Here is a 10,029-nt window from a genome sequence, read left to right as displayed (position 1 = left end):
TGTTCCAGAGACGATGGATGGGAGACAACAAAAATACTGATGTTTCTTTTTTTTTAAAAAAGTGACAGAAAACAGTTGAGGCCGGGAGCCGGAGCAGGGACTCCTTGCCAAATGTCTCCTTTGAAACGGGCCCCCTCAACAAGGCCGCTCTCTCTGCTAGGCAAAGAGTTGTGCAGGAAAGTATGCAGCCCTCTGTTTGCTTGAATTTCTTCCAACCTGTACTCTGGCCGGGCCCCAGAAAAGAGTGAATGTTTAAATTGTTTTGAGGGAAAATCCAGGAGTCGGGGGACTGGTGCTCAGAGAGATACGGAGATTCTGGAGTGAGGGTTTTGAGAAGATATGTGGTGAGTGTATTTTATTCAGGTAGGTGTGAAACAGAACAACATAGGGACTGAAGAAAACTGCAACATTAAACAGCAACAACAATGTCTGTGAGTGCATAAGGGGAAAAAAACCCAGTGTGCTGATAATACATGCATTTGGATTATATATTTCTAGACTGTGACTTGAATAATTTAAAGTTTTCTGTGACCTGCTCAGGGGCTACAGCTGCAAACAATTAATTTTGCAACAATCTGGCACGTTTACATTATATTTTTATACTCATGTTTATTACCATGCACCGCCCCTGTTAAATAAATAAATATATTTTCAAAAAATTAAAAAAAAATACATGTGTCTGTGTTTCTTTCCACGCCTTACTTTACAATATCTGAGCAACTGTGAAAAGATATTACTTCATAGGGCAATTTTCATTCATTTCATTATAGGTACATTCTCTAATTACTCTCTGCAGACCGTAACTAAAGCAGACACCAGCAGGAGGCAGAATTTTACCAGTATGTGTGTTTAGATGTTTTCAGTTATATGCTTCCTGCTCCTGGGCTGTTATTGTAAATACGAATATGGTCATAATGTCATGCCTGTTTAAGAAAAATACAAAAATAAAAATCTCACTGCACCATCTTGTGGTGCGGGGTGGAATTGCATGAAAGTACAGCCTGGCTCCAGCTCTGCTTCAGTAGATGTCACTTCATTACAACACACACATTTTGTACATCAAGTCCAGGTATGTAGTGCTATGTGTGATCACATGTTCACCCACTTCCATGCACATAGTTGAGCCTTTGCAGCCATGCTGGCACTTCTTTTTTTCAACTGTTGATCTAGCCTGATGCAGAGCCTAGTTAAGAAATGAAGTGTTTCTGTGCAGTAAAAGACTAAAGGCTTTTAATTTGAAATAGATATAAGCAGTGCCGAATGTCCATAAAGAGCATAATGCAGTAAATTTAATAGCGTGGAAGCAGATCAAAAGAAAACATATCTGACGATTTCTTATTTACTCTGTTTTATATCAAACAGGAAGAAAGAAAAGCCTTAGCAGATGAGTGAGATACAGGTCAGTGACCACTGGATAAAATAAAGTGTCCATGTGAAAAAAGCAACACTATTCCTAATTATTCCTCTAAATGAAAAAATGGTTGAAATAAAAGCATTTTATTTGTACTCATTAATGTTGACACCGGCAGCTACGTGCAGTTTGAAAGGTGGGGTGTTTTTTTTTCTTTTATTGAAGTTACTTAATGCAGGAGCTTCAGTCCTGAGTCAGTGAACACTTTGAATGTCAATTTAACAGCTGTTTTCTGCGAATTATGATGAAAATTGCAGCAAATAAAAGGAACTTCAGCGACATTATAAACTTTTAACAACTGATTGAACCTGGTGGAGGATTACTCGCTGAGCTTATCATTTTTTCTGTTTTTTCTCTTAAATAATGCAAGAAACCTGTGGATCAAAAAGAGATGAGCCAGTTGATGGAGGAAAGATAAGATAAGATAAGATAGAACTTTATTTTATTAATCCCTCGGGTGGGTTCCTCTGGGAAATTCGACTTCCAAAAAGCACAGCAACGACCGAAGTTACAGTTACAGAATTGTTATATATATATATATATATATATATATATATATATATATATATACACACACACACACACACACACACACACACACACACACACACACACACACACACACACACATATATAAATACAGAGACAAATATAAATAAAATATACAAAGGGGATAAATAGAATAAATAGGAATAAAAAATAAAAATACAAGTGAATTGCACATTTCAAGTATTGAGTCTATTGCACTGTTGACTATTTACAAAAAGTATTGCACAAGGTATTGTACAGTGAGGTGCAGAGGCACTACAGCTTAGTTGTTCCCCCCTCCTTTGTCCTCCTGTTTCCCCTCCCTCTCCCCTCCAGAGAGGAGTTAAACAGTTTGATGGCGTGTGGGACAAAGGAGTTTTTAAGTCTGTTAGTTCTTGTCTTGGGGAGAAGCAACCTGTCACTGAACAGACTCTTCTGGTTGTTTATGGCCGTGTGCAGAGGATGCCCAGCATTGTCCATAATGTCCATCAGTTTCTTTAATGTCCTTTTCTCTGCCACTGTCACCAGAGTGTCCAGCTTCATGCCGACCACAGAGCTAGCCCTCCTGATCAGTTTCTCCAGCCTGGATGAGTCCTTCTTTGCTGTGCTGCTCCCCCAGCACACCACAGCATAGAAAAGTACTCCAGCAACCACCGACTGGTAAAACATCCTCAGGAGCTTCCTGCAGATGTTAAAAGACCTCAGCCTCCTGAGGAAGTACAGTCGGCTTTGGGCTTTTTTATACAGGTGCTCTGTGTTGCATGACCAGTCCAGTTTATTGTCCACCCACAGCCCGAGGTACTTGTACTTGTTGACCACCTCCACCTCCTCCCCCTCTATCTGAACCGGCAGTGGACCTTCTCTGGACCTCCCGAAGTCCACAACCAGTTCCTTAGTCTTTGAGGTGTTGAGTTGCAGGTGGTTTGTGTGACTCCATGCGACAAAGTTCCTCACCAGACTTCTGTACTCCTCTTCCTGATCATCCCAGATACACCCCATGATGGCCGTGTCATCTGCAAACTTCTGAATATGGCATAATTCAGAGTTGTAGCAGAAGTCAGAGGTGTACAGGGTGAAGAGAAGAGGGGACAGCACAGTTCCCTGTGGTGCTCCTGTGCTGCTGACCACAGTGTCAGACGTGATGTCCTTCAGCCTGACGTACTGTGGTCTGTCGGTGAGGTAGTCGGAGATCCAAGCCACCAGGCAGGGGTCCACCTCCATCCTGTTCAGTTTTTCCTGAAGCATACAGGGCCGGATGGTATTAAAGGCACTGGAAAAGTCAAGAAACAGTATCCTGACCGTGCCTTTTCCCCCATCCAGGTGTGAGTGGGCTCTGTGTAGGAGGTACAGGATGGCATCCTCCACTCCGACACCCGCCTTGTATGCAAACTGTAGTGGGTCCTGGGCATGTTGTACCTGTGGTCGGAGGAAGTTGAGGAAGAGCCGCTCTAGAGTCTTCATAAGATGTGACGTCAGTGCCACCGGTCGGAAGTCATTCAGCTCATTGGGCCGGTTCTTTTTGGGGACCGGGACGATGCAGGATGTCTTCCATAGGGCGGGCACTCTCCCCAGTCGCAGACTGAGGTTGAGGTTGAGGAAACCAAATGGCTATTAGAAAAACCAGCAACAGCAGTTTTTGTTACTGGAATGACTGGGTTACTGAACTTTAGCTTCCCTTTATGCTCACTGTATTTGATTATTGCAGGGGTATGGAAGGTCTTAATCAAATAAAATATATTTATTAAACTCCTTTCACTCTTTGTTCCACATTTAATTTGCAGGATCTGGTTTATTCCTGCAGCAGTACATCTATGATTGAGTTTTTCCATTATTTTTATATAAACAAATTTGAAATAAGCATCTTTAATGGATTAGGTCAGGGATTTAAAACTCATTTTACAATATGGGCTACATACAGCTCACTTTGATTTTAAGTATGCAGAACAAGCAAAACTCCTTTTTTTGTCAGGGTAAAGATGTTTAACATATTTAATCCAACTGATTATAATAAAAAAGTGCAATTAAATGAGTAAATCTGGTTTTCCCCTTGTACAATACAGAAATGCTGCTGTAGTAAATGCAGTAAATATGTCAGGAAAAATAAATAATAACAGATAAACTTCTGGTAGCTCACTGCTCAGAAAATGTCCCTTCCTCCCCATGGACCTTTTATAAAAAAAATATAAATTCTACAATAGATAGTGAACAAACAGGAACTTTTTGAACTTTAGTTGTTATTGCTTATCTATTGCTTAATTACAATTATGTTTTATGAATGGCAGTGGCGAAGGTCTTTATCAGTAGGAATTACGCCCTTTTCCAAAGCTGTCCAGTGGATCTGATTGGGTTCTTTCTCGGGCCGATCCGTGACTCCCGGGCCTTGTGTTTGACATCCCCTTACTTTAGGTAGCCTGCTATACAAACATTCTCCACTAGGGGCCGCTGTAGCTCTGCACTGGCCGCCTTTCGGTCTCTCCTGTGCACAACCATCGAGTGTCGCTGTTTCCCCGCTGACACCTCGACAGCACGGCAGTGTGGTGGCAGGCAGGCAGCGTCAGCTGGCAGAGGACACACTCAGATCAACTAGTAATCGCCGTCGTCCCCCGCACTGCTTACGCTCTCCTCGACTGAAAACCCAACGACAGCACTTCCTATTTTCTACCGGGAGAGAAACTTTGAAGCCCGTAAACAAGCCATGCCGCTGGACGCGACAGCCCCGCGGATATAAGCGACACTGCGGAGCAGAAAGTATCTACGACCTCACCGAAACCACAAAGAAGAAGAAGCAGTCGGTGCTTTCTTTTTTCACACTCGGAGGGAGAGACGGCATCCGGCCTGAGAAGAAGCTCCGAGGTCGGGGACTCCGGTCGGACCAACGCGAATCGTTTCTGGTGAGAGTCCGCACATTTTCGCTGTGGGACTAGTTTCTGTGAACTAAACCACGCAGTTAGAGCAAGTTAGAGGCGCACACAGCCTGAACAACGTAGCAATGTTTACTTCACAGCCGCAGTTTGAATGCAGCGTTTGTTGTGTGTGAGCACTTCAGCCTGCCCCATTCACCGGCGAATGGCCACCTTTAACTAAGACAAACAGCGAGAGGAGCTCCGAGCTGGACGAATAACGACTAAACTACCTCTAGAGAGGGTTATAATTTATCCTCGCTGCCACAGAGAGCTGCTGGTTAAATATCAAGTGTCAGCTTTGTTGTCAAATACCACCAAGAGCAGTTGCTCGTCAGCGAACTGTGTGAGGCTGGGGTTGTAAAAAACAGGAGGATTGACTGGCTGCTGTGCTTGTATCGTCTTGCACAGTCACTGCCCCACATTTCAGAGATGCCCAGTCTTTCTGCTCCACGCCCCCCACCCTCTCAAACTACCTGAAGCAGGGCACAGACCGTACTAGTCTCTGAGCTCACTGACAGCCATTACTGACAGCTTTAAGCCGTTTCAGCTGTTTTTGTGTGAAGGCCAAGACAGCAGCAGACAGGAGCTTGCACGGAAAATGGTTGGAGAAACACCACTGCAGTTTGTTTTTTAGGGATCTCACCCTGAAATTGAGCTTCCAGTGGGTTTCTATGGGGAGTTTACCCGATTGTCATTGTGTAGCAGAGAATAATTGTTTTACAGGGAGACAGCATTGTTACAGCAAAACACCCCCTAAGGCACGTTGATTTCTGTGTGAAAGCACCCAAGTTTCACCAACCTTACGGAGAGTGTGCTGACTGAGAGTACATGCTAACTCTGTATAGTCAAAGTTAATGCATCAGTCCTGCAAAACCAACCTCACTGCGGGCTTATTTCTGCTGGAAGTAAGAGAAATCCGGGGGATTGACTCTAATTAAGCTTTTTGCAAATGCAATGGAGTTTAAAGCATTTCAGACGGAACTTAGATAATAATAGTCACTTTACTAACAGACCTATCACGGGTGCTTATGGGAATATACCAACTTTTATGTAAAAAGTCAATCAAACTGATGTCTAACACTCAAGTTTATGTCAGATTGACTCTGGAAAACAAATAATAACTCAATAAAAGGCAGTTATTTTTTAAATCCATGGGTATGCTCAGCACCTAAAATTAGTTTAATTTGTAGAAGTGTATATAGAAATATCTGAAAAATATTCTCGTTATTGTTTTTTAGCACCTTTGCCAGTAAATGTTGTGCATTTCGTGTTTCAGTAGCTGAAACAGCTCACTGTTTCAGTTTTAGATTAACATGAGGAGCCGCTGCTTTCAAAATGGAACTTTATTCAGCACAGTTTTAGAAAAGCAATGCCTGTTTTACTTTCAGGCTTGGCACGCTTCAATATTGAGCAGCCAAAAACATGTGGCCACAAACTTCCGGGACAAAAAAATGATGATTGAGGTCACTTCTGACTGATTTTAGTAATACCCTGCAAAAAACAAACAACACAAAAACAGTGATATTCCACACCGTTTACAGTGTTTACTGATGGCTGCCACTTTCTCAGTTTCCTGTAAGCAGGTTTCACTTTGACAGACTCAAGCTGCTGAGCTTCCTCGAGCCACGGGTGTCCCTGAGGACCTTTCGAAAGTGTGTCTGCTTCGGGTTCGGTGCCCGCAGGAGGTCAGGGAGCTGCTGGAGGACAGTGTGCCCGAGGGTTGGCTTGAAGTGGGGTCGTTCCCTTGGTGAGGGCCGTGGGGATGGTGGCGGCAGGGTAACGTGATCCGCTGTGAAACAGCTGTAGCCACTCGGTGCTGATCCCTTGAGTCCCAGTGCAGATCAGATGATGCTCCAGTATGTGAATGGGTGGGTGTGTGAGAGAGAGCGAGGACTTGAATGCATGGGTTTTCATGCCTTCAGGGCATCAAGTCAATGCTTAAAGTCAATTTAAACCGAAATTCACTGACTTTTTGAGAGAAATTATTTTCGTATCTATTCAGTGTTTTGACTGATGGAAGAAGTCGTTCTTACCGATCTTCTCTGTGTGTGTGTGAGCTCAGGTTGAAGCAGCAGGTCAAGGCAGCTGGCTGAAGGTTAATGTGTCACTGCTCTCTGGGTAGCAGCTGAGGGCACCGCTCCTGTCTATAGATAGCCACGAATACAAACTTTACTTCTTTTCTCCGATGCGTTAACATAAGAGCTGCGGCGCAGGCATGCAGCCCCAGAAGACAAATGCTGATCCTTTCGAGTTTGACCACTTCCACACCCTCATTCTCTGTCTGTGTCTGAATCTGGAAGTGCCTGTCAATGCTAAAGACCCCTCTCCCCTCCTCCTCCTTGTCCAGCTTGGAGCCAGTTGGCTGAGAACCTGTGTGAGCTATATCAGTAATACCTTACAGCACATATCTGGGTCATCATCTGTAGCATTCATGTCTGAAACAGGTGAGGGACAAATATTGCCCCCCCCCCTTTTTTTTTCTCCCTATCATTCTTAGCAGAACTTCCAGGAGCTGTTTAAACACTTGTTTTCTCTTTATTTGGAAGCACACATGTTCATTCAAAGTACTGCTGCAGAAGCGTTGCATATTTGAGATGCTTGTGTTCACGGAAAGTTGTGACGGCTCTTTAACAGAAATCCAAGTGAAAATGCTGCTGTTGGTTTTTAAAAGACGGATTTAATGCGACTTGACCGTTCACACAGCAGTCGCTTTCTGAGACATCGGATATGTATCGGATTCAGTACCACATACGAAAGTGACCCAGATCGGATTTGAAAATATCGGATTTGTGCCGTTCACACTGTCATACCATGATCGGATATGGGTCGCATAGGGTCAAAAAAATCGGATTTGATGCACTTTCGCCTGCAGTGTGAACGTAGCCTTAGATGTGGGCCGTATTTTAAAGTGTTACCAAAAGTTTACATAATGTCTGGCACTACGGATGACATGCTACTAGATTGGTTATCCTCTGATTCATTTGAGGCAAATTTGTTTCCCTTTAACCTCCTAGGACCAGGCGTCCACTTATGTGGACATCACATTTTGGGTTATTTAGACCAAAATACAGAATTTTGCTCTACAAGGGCCTGATATCCACTTACGAGGACATTATGCTGATACTGTTCTATCAAAATTTTAAATGAATATGCTCATATGTGGCTCTCATTTTTCTTAAAAACAAAAATAAGGCAAAAAAAAAGAATCTGGTAATTCTTTGTTTTTACATTCATCGGGCCCCAATATGTCCAAATATCAAAGAGAAATTAAAAATGCATGCAGTGGAAGAGTTCGGGTCTTAGGAGGTTAATGAGAATTTATCAGTGCTTCGTAATGGTTTGCAAATTATGAAACTACAATACAGCTTCAACACTAGCAGAAAATAATTAGTTGAAAAAGGTATACTGCCTCAAACTACTGCCAAGTTTTGCTCGGCTGCTCTAATACACAACAATTTCTGGTATGTGGGCTGCATGAAATTACTAGAAAGACTTCTAGCTGAGAGTTTGTGTTTGCATTTTGATATGGGTCCTTCCATGAAAAGTCAGTGAGTCTCACAAAATTTTACCTCCATACTGTAAATATTTTTTGTGTTTGAGGTTTTGGAAGTACATCAGGGTTTCAGGACTGAAAAACACAATTGAACTCTGCTGCATCCAGATCAACTCCAAATGTCACAAGCTAAAGGCAAAAAACACAGTTTTGCACCGTGATCACCCCTGAGAATCGGTACCATGGGATATATCATAGCTTCACTGCACCATTTAATGCCAGGGACAGAAAAATTACATTTTTGCTAAGCTTTCAAAGGTCATATCAGCATGTGGGTTAGGGGTCTGGTAAAACCAGGTTTAGCATATGGACGCTCTCACCTTCTAGCTGTGATCGTTTCCTTTTCTTTCGTACCTGAGCAGCTTTCTAATGTTGTCACTTTGTCTCACTCTCAAACACCAAGTGTAAAAACGTAATCAAATCACGTTGAGCTTTTTTATCTTCCCAGATAAGACTGATTATATATAAAAACTAATATTGTGATAACCCCATCCTGCTGTCTGGGCTTAATTAGATAGTAGCCAGCTCTCTTTTAATAGCCATGAAAGGCTTTCAGGAGGTGGATGAGTACAGATGGGCAGTGAGGGGGAGGCTGACTGTCACTCTCTCTGATGCTAATGCCTGCCAACAAAAAGACAACAGGTGACTTGAGTCAGCCTCAGATCAGATGAGCCCACTCCATTATGAACAGAAGTGGGTAATAACCACGTACGAACAAAAGGTATTGATGTGTCTAAAGCGTTCAGTAAATTTTTAGTTTCATAATTTGACTCAAGTACAACATGTACTGCGATTACCTGTGCAGTTTTACTGTTTGTGTAAGTAGAAGAAGCTTCTTTCTGCTGCTCCCTTTAGATTAAATTATACTCCGATGCGGACACAGACAGCTGGAGACCCGATGGCCGAGTAGGCGTTCTTAAGTTCGCCGCCTGGGGCGCATTTATAGTTGGTGCATTGTAAAGCGTTGATTATACTTTCCACACAAAATTTATGGGATCCAAGCAGACTTGTGGACAGTGTTAACCGGGACATCATTCACAAGGGGTTGCCACGTGTTTTGATTGTGTACGTACAACCTCAGAAGGGATCTGTGTCTCCTCCAGGGATTTTCCACTTGTTAGGGGAAAAAATATTCTCTTTTTTGTTTTTATTTGGTCATCTTTTATTACAATGGAAATGATGCTAGTCTGCTGCCTGCCAGATAAAATCATAATCTTATGATCTCAGTGCCCTGCTTTGAACCAAGCTGGGTCCCCAAGGCTTATCTGTCACATTACATGCTGTCTTTTCATCCCATTCACAAACTGTTATCATGTCCGCTGTGAAAGCTGCTTAGTAAGCACCGGTTTTATTCAAATCGCATGCTTAATTTCAGAGTTATTCCCATGATGTACGCGTAATAAGGCCAGTTTTTGTTGTGATTTTATTTAAAATATTTTGTCGTTTTCTTCTTCTTCTTTTTTTTACAGCAGCAGGATTGGTGCATGGTTTTTATTCCAAGCGTCTCTGTTCAGCCTTTTAGTCGCTCGTGTGTCTGGATCTGGATGTTGGCTCTTTAGCAAAAGACAAAAAGGTTTTTTGTCTTTTTTTTATTATGGTTTTTTTTGTTGTTGCGTAACTTATATTGCATTTGC

General features: G+C 42.6%; 1 protein-coding gene across 2 annotated transcripts in view; it reads left to right on the top strand.

Annotated features, from left to right (window-relative positions):
* The first annotated feature begins 4,509 nt into the window (after nt 1-4,509).
* LOC146665111 (cyclin-dependent kinase 17-like) overlaps nt 4,510-10,029 on the top strand; it is a 35,307-nt gene continuing 29,787 nt past the window's right edge. Inside the window, exon 1 of one of the 2 annotated variants that reach the window (XM_085412577.1) lies at nt 4,510-4,830. The gene's annotated coding sequence lies outside the window, so the exon portion shown is untranslated. The remainder of the gene's footprint in view (nt 4,831-10,029) is intronic. The other variant, XM_085412578.1, reaches the window with a different exon arrangement.

The sequence above is a fragment of the Rhamphochromis longiceps genome, linkage group LG7 (genome assembly GCF_057381845.1).
Source record: "Rhamphochromis longiceps isolate RC_006_pf linkage group LG7, R_longiceps_female_GT1.1, whole genome shotgun sequence".
Taxonomy (NCBI): Eukaryota; Metazoa; Chordata; class Actinopteri; order Cichliformes; family Cichlidae; genus Rhamphochromis; species Rhamphochromis longiceps.
This window is presented reverse-complemented; position numbering and strand designations above follow the sequence as displayed.